The 10,842-nt window shown below is 39.3% G+C and overlaps 1 non-coding gene across 1 annotated transcript; it reads right to left on the bottom strand.

Moving 5' to 3' along the window:
• Positions 1 to 4,218: 4,218 nt before the first annotated feature.
• On the bottom strand, positions 4,219 to 4,337 carry LOC145678022 (5S ribosomal RNA). Its single transcript, XR_014130166.1, has one exon. It is a non-coding gene; the product is annotated as a 5S ribosomal RNA (ribosomal RNA).
• Positions 4,338 to 10,842: the final 6,505 nt, after the last annotated feature.

Genomic DNA, 10,842 nt, shown 5'->3' with positions numbered 1-10,842 from the left:
AGGGCCGATTTGTATGAGATATAGGTCTTACATTTATGCCTTCTTCTCAGTTTTCTTGGGCAGAAGTACAGCTTGAATGTTGGGCAAAACACCACCCTGAGCGATTGTAACTCCAGACAACAACTTGTTTAATTCCTCGTCGTTACGGATAGCTAACTGCAGATGACGTGGAATAATCCTAGTCTTCTTGTTGTCACGAGCAGCGTTGCCTGCCAACTCAAGAACTTCAGCTGCCAGGTATTCCATGACTGCAGCCAAATACACGGGAGCGCCAGCACCAACTCGTTCGGCATAGTTACCCTTTCGCAAAAGACGATGGATTCTGCCTACTGGGAATTGAAGGCCAGCCCTGCTGGAGCGGGACTTGCTCTTTCCCTTGACTTTTCCACCTTTGCCGCGACCAGACATTGTTCAATATTCTTTCGTAATAAGATGAGAGGAAAAATTGCGGCCTCCAGAAACAGAAACAGAAAAGTTAAAAATAAGGACGCCCCTCGGGAAAGCCCGCGCCCTGACAGAGAGTAAGGCATCAACCATCTATCTACATGCCTCTCCTCACATGCAATTAGTACACTAAAGTATCTGTCGGGTATAGGTGTATGCCGCGGCTTCTATCTTTTACGAAAGACATTTACACGCGAATCTGTCAATGTGTGAAATAGAAGGAAAGAAGGGTAAAATAGATGATAGGAAAGCGCGAGAGAAGGTTTATTATGTTTTGAGAGAGGGACAAAAAACCTGGAAACCAGGAAAAAACCCCCTATATCGGTCATGCTGCATGCAATAGTATTTACATGGCAAAACCACAGTTGAAGGGTGGCAAAAATCCATGTAAATGTGTCTGTCAAAAATAAATTATTATGTTATGTTAAAGCCTATCTGATTATGTTATATACAAATCTGTGTTGTCTGTAATGGGAAAGTATTGTTAGTGGGGATCTGTGTTATTTTTTAGCATGCAAATTAGCCGCCTCATCTTCCTTTGTCTGTGCGTGTGTCGTCATCTGTCTGCTGGTTTCAGCATCAATTCACCATTTCTGCAGCTGCCACCTCTGTTTCATTGTTCTTCCGAGCTGGTTTGTAATTTGTGCTCGACTGGTTTCTCTTGGATTTTATCTTGTCTGCATATGTGGGCTGGGTGACATGTATCGAACCGTTGGTTGCTGTCAAGGCGTTCACTGTTTTAGCGAAGATTTTCTTTGTGGCTGTTTGTATAATTGTCAACATCTTGGTGCGTTCTTCTTGGTGACTGGTTGCTGTGAGAATGGTTGTAACCCATGTGATGATCCTGTTTGTGGCCTTCTCTATTTCAGATGTGATTTTCTCTTCTATGGCAGTTGGATGATTCTCTGGTGGGTTTACTTCAGTGGCTTTTCCTGGTTTTTCTGTGGCGATGTGGTCCTGAGAAGGGCCAGTACTTCTGGTAGGGTGTGCTTCTTCTTCTATTGTGACTTTTGTGTATCTCTGCTGGGGGATGCTTCTTGGTCTTTGGGGGCAGGTGCTGCTTCCCGTTCTGTGTCCTTTTTGTTTGCAAGTGGCGCAAAAGCCATTGTCGACTGCTTTGTTACAATCTTCTTGGTGAGAGTTTCCACAGCGGAAACAGACTCTCTGTTCAGTGCATTGAAATTTCAGATGCCCGTACTGGTAACAGTTCCAGCAGGGCATCGGTCTTGGAGGTTGACGGGAATTCTCTACTTTGTACCTCTTTTCTTCAGTTTCCAGTCCTTGGGTTGTGAGTCTATTGACGTCTTCGTAATGTTTAGAAAAAAGCCTTAACATTGGAGCCGGGCCTCTATTTGTGTTTATGCGGATGAGGTTGTTAAACCTTATTTTCTGCTTGTGTAATGCTTCTTTCATCTTATTGATGTTGGTTGTGATCTCAACTCCGCGTATAACACATGTATACGTGGGAGTCTTTTTCTCTTGGTTCTTCGGTGCGTGCTGCTGTCTATCTTCCTGTGTACTGGTTTTCGTGGTTGAGGTTCTCGCTTCTTCTGTGTATAGTTTCCTTCTTCTTCTATGCTGAACCGGCTTGAATTCAACTTCTTGTTCATCTGTTATTGGTTTTTCACCTGTATGAGAAGTGGTTTTCACCTGTGCGTGGTTATTCACCTGTGTGTGGTTCTGGTGGCCCTGAAAAGAGCCAGAATTGTGAGGTCTCTCCTGTGTGAGCTGATTGGTCGCGATGCTTTGTTCTTGTCCAGTTGATGGTCGTTCTGGTTGGGTTGCTTCTGTAGTGTTCGTGATACGTCCAAGTAAGATTGCTTGTGGGCCAAAGTCGCTGTTTTTGAATATTTTTAGAAAGATCTCTCTTGTGGCTTCTGATTTGAAGTAAGCACGATGCTTCCCTCCACCCATGTTGAGCAGCATGAAATCTTCTGCATCGATCTTCTGTTTAATAATGGCTTCGATGTTGATTTCTTGACTGGCTTTCAATATGCTCACGGGCGGATACAACAGGTAGTCATCGTTGAGTTGCTTCTGTGCTCCTGGGGGTGTCTCTACTGCTGGGCTGGTTGCCTCCCTCCGGATCTCCCTGGTGGTCGTTTCTGTTTGAGTTTCTCTCCGCATGTCATCTTTGGACGTTTGTCTTCTTGTAGGTTTCTTCTCCCTGCTGGGCTCTCGTCTGGGTGTTTCTGATAACTCACTCCTTTTGTGACTGGCATCACGTGGCTTCTTGGTGGGTGTTCTTTTGGGTGGTCTTGGCATTGCTATGTGGTTTGATGGTCCTGATAAGGGCCAAGTTCACTTTCAGTCACTAATTGGGTTTATGGGCCTGATAAGGGCCAGTTCACTAATTGCTGTGTATTTGCTTCTCTACGCTATCCCAGAGAGATAGTATTGTGATCCCGTCAGCCGACTGTCGGCAAAGCCTGTTCAACCTATATGGCCAGTGCGAATCTTGGTCCACAATAGGGGGTCAAGCTGACGGAAAGCAATATCTATTTCACCAGGAAGCAGTGTGTGTAATGTGTGTGTTTAGCACTATAACTTTATTATCCACAGCTCTTCTCTAAAAACAGGATTATCTGACAAGACTATCCTGTAGCAGATTGTCTGAAGCACTTCTTCACTTCCTGCTGCAAACAATATTCTGTTGCTCTTCTTGTGGGCGGCGTGTAGCGGCTCTAATCAATGGTTGCTTGGTCTAACACCGCAAGGTATCCACAACCATGACGAGCACCTCTCAGCTTCCAGACCATTCCCCGTAGATCCTCTCATGAATCAAGTCAGTTTTGTTACTACTTCAAGCGTGCACCCGAGTGCATCAAATGAAAAGCAAGGCAGTTGGCGCGAATTGAAACACGTACTGTAATTTAAATGAAGTCGATAAATCGGCGGACACATCTAATTTTGCTGAACGAGTGAGTCATCATGCCACCAAAAACTAGCGGAAAGGCTGCAAAGAAGGCTGGTAAAGCCCAAAAGAATATCTCCAAGGGAGATAAGAAGAAGAAGAGGAGGAGGAAGGAGAGCTATGCCATTTACATCTACAAAGTTTTGAAGCAAGTGCATCCTGACACTGGCATATCTAGCAAAGCTATGAGTATCATGAACAGCTTTGTTAATGACATCTTCGAGCGTATTGCTGCTGAAGCTTCTCGTTTGGCCCATTACAATAAGCGGTCAACTATCACCAGCCGGGAAATCCAAACAGCTGTGCGCCTTCTTTTGCCTGGTGAACTTGCCAAGCACGCTGTAAGTGAGGGTACGAAGGCTGTTACCAAGTACACAAGCTCTAAGTAAAAATCTTCTTCAAGATTTTTCATTTCAAACGGTCCTTGTCAGGACCAACACATTATTCGAAAGAGTTAAATCACGAAATTTGCTTCATTCTGTTATGTAGAAACACCTTGAAATCCAATTTCTATATGCTGTTAGTAAAAAAGTAAAGCACATAGCGGAGATGTGTCGTGCTTGTATACGAAAGGCATTTACTCGCCGGAGATCTACACTTAGTCATAATAATTTACTTTTAAAAAGTGGTAATACATTCCGTGTTAAGTATAGTAGTAGGTGCACACGGATCGGAAATCAGGTTATTTTAATGTGCCGTGCAAATAAACAGGCTGTTAGTGTAAGAAATAGTGGGTATAACGCTTAGAATATCGATTAATCGCTATGAAATAATGTTGATAAATTATCTCTTGAAAGTACTATAAAATTAATGTTTCTAGTATTTTCGTACTTGAAGGATAATGAAATTTGAAAAAGAGATGCCAACAGCACCTGGTGTTCCCAGGCGGTCACCCATCCAAGTACTGACCAGGCCCGATGCTGCTTGACTTCGGTGATCGGACGAGAACCGGTATATTCAGCATGGTATGGCCGTTGGCAACTACCTTTTCTTCAATGTCCTGTTAAGGAAGTATGTTTTAAGTAAGAATTGACATTATTAACTATAAAGGCAAGCATATTAACGTCGTTAACATTACTTGGAATATACTAATATTCGAATAAATATTTGAATGTTCGAATGATGAGTGATTCGGATGTTCATAGTGCCACTATGTCCTATCGAGTTTACTATCACGAACCACGTATGAAATTGTATATAAATAAATAAAAATAAATCCTTTATTAAGTATTGATTACAGGAAAAAGGCAAACTTACATTCTTTAATGTACACAATGAAATGTATGAAAGATATTTTTAAGATATGTTTCACTTACCCTTTATAACGCAAGGTAGTTTTCAGTGTAGCATCCTCTTCAGCTGCGAGATAACGTAAGGCAGATGATCATTCAGTCGTGAAGCACTAAAATGTAATATACATTTTAACTATTATCGATAAGAATTATTTACTGCAGGGATGCAAATAAAGTGAGGCAAATTAGTAAATAAAAACCGATACTGTAACTGATAATGTAATTACGTATCTGTATTAGTTGTATATACAGTAATCGCACGATTATCCGCGGAGTTGGATGTTGGCATAATCGCGCATAATCAGCAGTATGAGCAGAAAAGGGAAATGAAATGAAATCTTTAGATTTACGTCGCATACTTATACCGGTTACGCTAAAGGAGACGGTGATGATGAGTACTGAATGAAGAAAGTGGGAGGAAACGGGAGAAACCCGAGAAAACCCATGAGCACGGTCTTTATGCACGACAAAGTTCACACGGCACGAGCTGGGATTGAACCAGGGACCCCAAGCACCGGAGGCCAAAAAAGGGACAAAAAGTCTTTCGTGCAACTTTCGTTTTCGGTAAAAAGTTTACACATAATTTAGAAAGAGTAGTTTTCTGGTCTTTTTATTTCACAAGTTGGTTCATGTCTATATTTTTTACATGCATAAAAAATTTTTCAACTCCCTTGCTTAGTTCCTGTTAAAGACCTCTACCTCTGATTGTATTTTTTGCACATATTCTTATTGTTTTCAGACAACATTTCTAAGAGCGTAATTTATCGTCAGCAAGAAAAGAAAAGGAAAGCCTCGGATAGTGGAATGTGTACTGTATATATATATATATATATATATATATATATATATATATATATATATACGTATTAGTATATAGTTTTATTTTATACGTCTCCTATTATTACACAATGTGCAGATATTGTGAAAGCGCAAGTAAATATGTATAACTCCCCGTTCTGCACTTAATAACTTGAAAGAAGTTCGGGGAAGGTAGTGTAACAGAAAGTGCAAACAGAAATGAGGGTTTACAGGCATTTAATATTATTCCGTAGTAGTATGATTTTTTGTAAATATATATATATATATATATATATATATATATATATATATATATATATATATATATATATATATATATATATAAACATACATATTCAATGATATAGTAAGAGGTTAGCAGCACTGATAGAACTGCAGAAAGTACAAAACCGTTAATAAGAAAGAGAGAGAGATGGTGGCCGCTTTTGTGCTTTTCATTGGCTAATTCCGAATTGCGCGCGAATACGTACGAGATTTCTTTCTTTTTCCTCTTCGCAGCCCAGATGTTGCCAATTAGAAGTTTTTAGTACTACATTTGTATGAAAATGTTGCCTTTAAGAAATGTGGTTTGCATACGGAGAAAAGAGCAAAATGAATATTTATCTTAGTGGGCATGAAAAAAGACGAAACATTTTGCAAGATGGACACACGAACTTCCTTAATGCAGGCGTTCAGTACATTATTGTAAAGAAAAAAACACTAAAAAGAATTACTTCAATATCCCTAGCAACATTCAACAATTCATAGAGAAAAATCTTTATTTTGAGAACAATGGAAAACTATGTAATTGTAGATAACTACTAAATTTAATGATTAAGGAAAACGTTTAGGCCCGGCCCTTCAGAAAGAAAGTGCACAGAATTTTCTCTCATGGAAGCAATTGCAAAATCAACATTTTGTTTGCAGTTATAATTAGAGGATCTATATACAGGGTGTTCGAAAAAGAATGTATCCTCTTGAAAGAAAATATTCTCTGGGCCCCTAATCCTTTATATACCGAAAGGAAGTTTGTATAGCATTTTTTCTTACCTTCGTTAGAAGAATTGAAAGTGACTACTATCGTGACACGGGAGATATTTGATCGATAGTCGAATTACTCCCATGCTCGAATGAACACGTCTCTTGTAAGGAGAGGAAAGGCTTCTGTGATCCGCTATCGCAGCTGTGTCATATCTGCAGAGAATGTTAGGACACAAACGTGATCTTTGAGAGCCTCGTGAAAAGAAGTCGCATAGTATCATGTGTGGAGACATCGGGGCCATCTGAAGAACGCTTCATCATTAGGACCAAGGGCGAGTTACGAAACACTCTGGGATATATTTATTAACATAACTTCTCGTCATTCTGCAAGTGTGGTGGAGCTCCATCCTATTGGAAAAGGAAACCTCGGGAGCCCTCTTCATGTGTAGGTATCGTTCACATCTGAAGCATGTGAAGATAGATTACTGTACTATCGTGTACCTAAAATCATTTTCTACGAATACGAACATGTCTACACTGAAGGCAGTGCAGCTCTTTTTCTCTTTTTTTTTTGGTCATGTATTGTAACGCGGGGCAATGCACACAATAACATGTAATGTTGTGTATCATCATAAAGGGCCAGGGCGATGATTGGATCTTGATGGACGTGGAGAACTGATAGGTGATGTGAGTGGTATTGTGATCTATGGTTGTATGTTTACTGATGAATGCATAAGGAGAGGTGAAGGGGTTGCCTTTTTTTTTATGTCGATCGGCAGGGAAGCGATTGGGAAACTTTTGACTTTGTTTTTCAACCGAATATATTGATTGAATAGGTCGCCGACAATTTTACGGGGCGTCACGTCGTTGCCTTTTTCATGTCGATCGCGAGCGAAGCGAGCGTTTTTTTTTTTTTTTTTTTTTACCGACAATATGTATTGAATCGGTTGCCAACACCTTTAGGGGCGCGTCACGTCCTTCTTTCTGTGCTGATCGCGAGCGAAGCGAGCGCGAAATTTTTGACTTTTTTTTTTTTTTTTTTACCCACAATATTTATTCAATCGGTCGCCAACACTTTTAGGGGTGCGTCACGTCCTCTTTTCTCTGCTGATCGCGAGCGAAGCGAGCGCGAAATTTTGACCTTTTTTTCTCTTTTTAATTCTTTTTTTTTTCTTTAAGAAAAAATATTGATTTCATAGGTCGCCAACATTTTTACGGGATGGAACATCGTTTATTTGTTTTTCCAACCGTCTTTCTGTCTTGAGCCCCCGCCAAGTTAACTTTATGGTGGACAAAAACTATGTGCGGTGGGTTACCGCGGGGTTCTCCCGTTTCCTCCCACTTTCTTCATTCCACCACCATTTCAATCATTTCTCATAATCAGCGCCTCTTTTAGCCTAAGCGGCATAACGTGGGACGTAAAACAAAGATTTCCTTTAGTTGCTTTCTGTCTTGATTACGAGCGCGAAATTTTTTACTTTTTTTTTCTTTCTTTTGATATTATTCATTTAATAGGACGGCAACACCTTTACGGGCCGCCGCGTCGTCGTTTACACTTCTTCAGCCCATATTCTTTCTGCTTGTTCGTTTTCCGGCATCTTGTTATCACCGCCCGCGGGAATGCCTATGTCTTTCATCGCTTTTTGAAGCAAATCTTTAATAAATATGCACTCTCACATTTCTACTAATATGCATACCACAGTGGATAGACTGTAACTAGGAAAGCAGAAGCCTGCATATCATATTATTTAACAGTTGAAAGTGAACTGCCATTTTAAGTTTGATTTTGATCAGATGAGTGCAGTTCAACTCGTCGACAATTGTGAAGATTCTCGAGGTTAGGGACCATCCATTTTGTGCTTTGTAATGAAAATGGCTGCAGCCAAACTTCTCTGATCTGAATGAAACTTGGCATGATGATACATCTTGACCTGCTCTACAAGTTTATTTAGTATTTTCCGTTGCGCAGGCTTTTGCTTCTCCAGGTTCTCCCATGGAACTGAGAAACGTATTCAGTCGAACTTCTGCGGTAAGTCAGTATATCATCCTGAGAAGTTTGATCGAGATAGCAGAGGTTCGACTATTCGTTTTTCAATTCCATGTGATATTACAACACGGTGAACTAAATTTATATAGAAACACTTTGATTTTGTTTTGTTTTTTGCTAGCATTAAACTGAGAAAATGTTATTGAATAGACAGAGAACACCACTCAAAGAAAAGTACATCATAAGAATATATATATGGTTGCTGTGGTTCTCGGTTTAATTTGCTAGTTAAGAAACTTGCTCTAAATAAGTACATCTTACAGGTGAAAAACTAAGCCAGGCGATAGAATTAAATATAAAGTTATACACTTTTATTTTACGTTTACTAGTGTTGGGTTACTACTGTAAAATAAGTCAGTATATATGAAAGATAACTGTATTAGGTACTATTTTCCACCGGCGGTGTATTCTTGCATAGTGTACTTAATGTTTACAAGCGGGGCGCTACTAGTATGGATGCATGACAAGTGCTATTGAAACTCGAAAACTAACTGGTTTCCACTACCCTTGCTTATACGTATACCCGCGTCGCCTTCGCTCCTGTTCACTTTGGACGCACATTCTTGCTATCGCTCAGGCCCCCAGCTTTCTCCTGTTTTGGCTCCCTTAAATAGTATTCGTGCTTTTTATTGGCCACCTGGCAAAGCACTTGTAATGATTTTACACCAGTAACTCTAAAATACATGTGTATTACTTTATTTAATTCTGTCGTCTGCAGAATTTTTTTTTTTTTTCGTACAAATATGCCTTTTCATGCAGAACACTGAATTTTGCCTGTAAATTTTTGAGAATATGCTGTGACGAAACTTGAGCACCGTTCTTCTTTTCTTTCTTATCACGAGTCTTCTTTAGCCTAATGAGCACAATCATCACACGATAACGACTATTCTTTTCATTTAACTTGTAAACAAGTTGAACTAATAATAATAATTGATGTACAAAGGAGAAGTGTCCTACATATTTGAGGTAAAAAATAAAATAAATATACTTCTACTTCATCCGTGTTTACAAAGTTAAATGTTATCGATTTACAAAAAATGGTCACCTATCCACACACTGACCAGGCTCGACACTGCTTGACCATACATATTAAAACATCGGTCCCACTGAATACACAAGTAGTAAGCACATTCACATAAAAATAATTAGGATTACAGTATATAAAATGTGTTAATTAAAATAGCAAATGCCTTACCTTATCACAGGCGATCCAAAGCCACTGCACATCATCTGCTACGCACACTATATTCCTCCAATATTTCACTCACTTCCTATATCACGCAACAGAAAATATTAATAAAATTCACTTAGCAACATTTTCATTTTTAATCAACAATACGTATAACAATTAAGAATAAAATTAATTGTGAGCACATTGTTATAATTAGAATACTGTTTTTATTCGTTTACAAATATGGGATTAATATAGAGCTGGCAGCAACAATATATACAACTCATCCTGTATGTATCGTAAATCCTAACTTGAGAAGACATCTCTGACGCAAACAATGAGACAAGAAATCAAATACTATATCCGACACATTTGGGGTTTATTGAACTTCAATGTTGGAAGATACCACCTTGTCGGTAGTACAAATGTAATATCCTTACAACACGCGGAACTTTTGCCAGGCATATCTAGGAATTTGGGAAGATTAATTGATATCCTTAATGTGCAATGTATGATTATGACGCATTGTTATGTACACGCAGACGGAACCAGGACAATCTATAGATGACATTTGCACTGTGTTTGGACAATTTGTTCGCAGAAAGTAACCGTTTTTGTCTATGAATACTTGAGAACATGGAAGGTATGAGATATACATTTTATGCGCAAATATTATAATACAAATCATTGTTAGTTTGGTGGATGCGTGAAAGAAAGAAAAGGAGTAGATTTTTGCAGACGTCCGGATATAAAGCGAGAACTGAGAATACGCATCTATAACATCTATTTTCTTTGTGTTAATGATATCGATGAACTAAACGGGGAAACTAAAATACAACTGTTTGCAGTATAATTCGAAGTATAGTCAAGTGCAGAGGCGTACTCACGGGGTGTCCACCGGGTGCGGACTCCTCGCAAAAGTTCCTAAGTGAACATACATTTGCAGACTTTCTCATTAAATGTAGTTATTAACAGGGAAAATATTGATGTATCATCAATATAAATCTGATCTTACACTTCATCTGTACTCTGTCTGTATCATGTTTTTGTGAAAAAGTAAGTGGAATATTTATCGTGTTTTCGAATGCAGAATAATAGTATATAGACATAGTGGCTTGTAGTATTGGAACCTTGCCCCCCGAAGCTTGGATCCCTTAGAAGAAAAAAAAAATGCATGCGCGCCTGGTGAAATGGT

The sequence above is a fragment of the Thermobia domestica genome, unplaced genomic scaffold (genome assembly GCF_964235325.1).
Source record: "Thermobia domestica unplaced genomic scaffold, izTheDome1.hap1.1 HAP1_SCAFFOLD_1723, whole genome shotgun sequence".
NCBI lineage: Eukaryota > Metazoa > Arthropoda > Insecta > Zygentoma > Lepismatidae > Thermobia > Thermobia domestica.
This window is presented reverse-complemented; position numbering and strand designations above follow the sequence as displayed.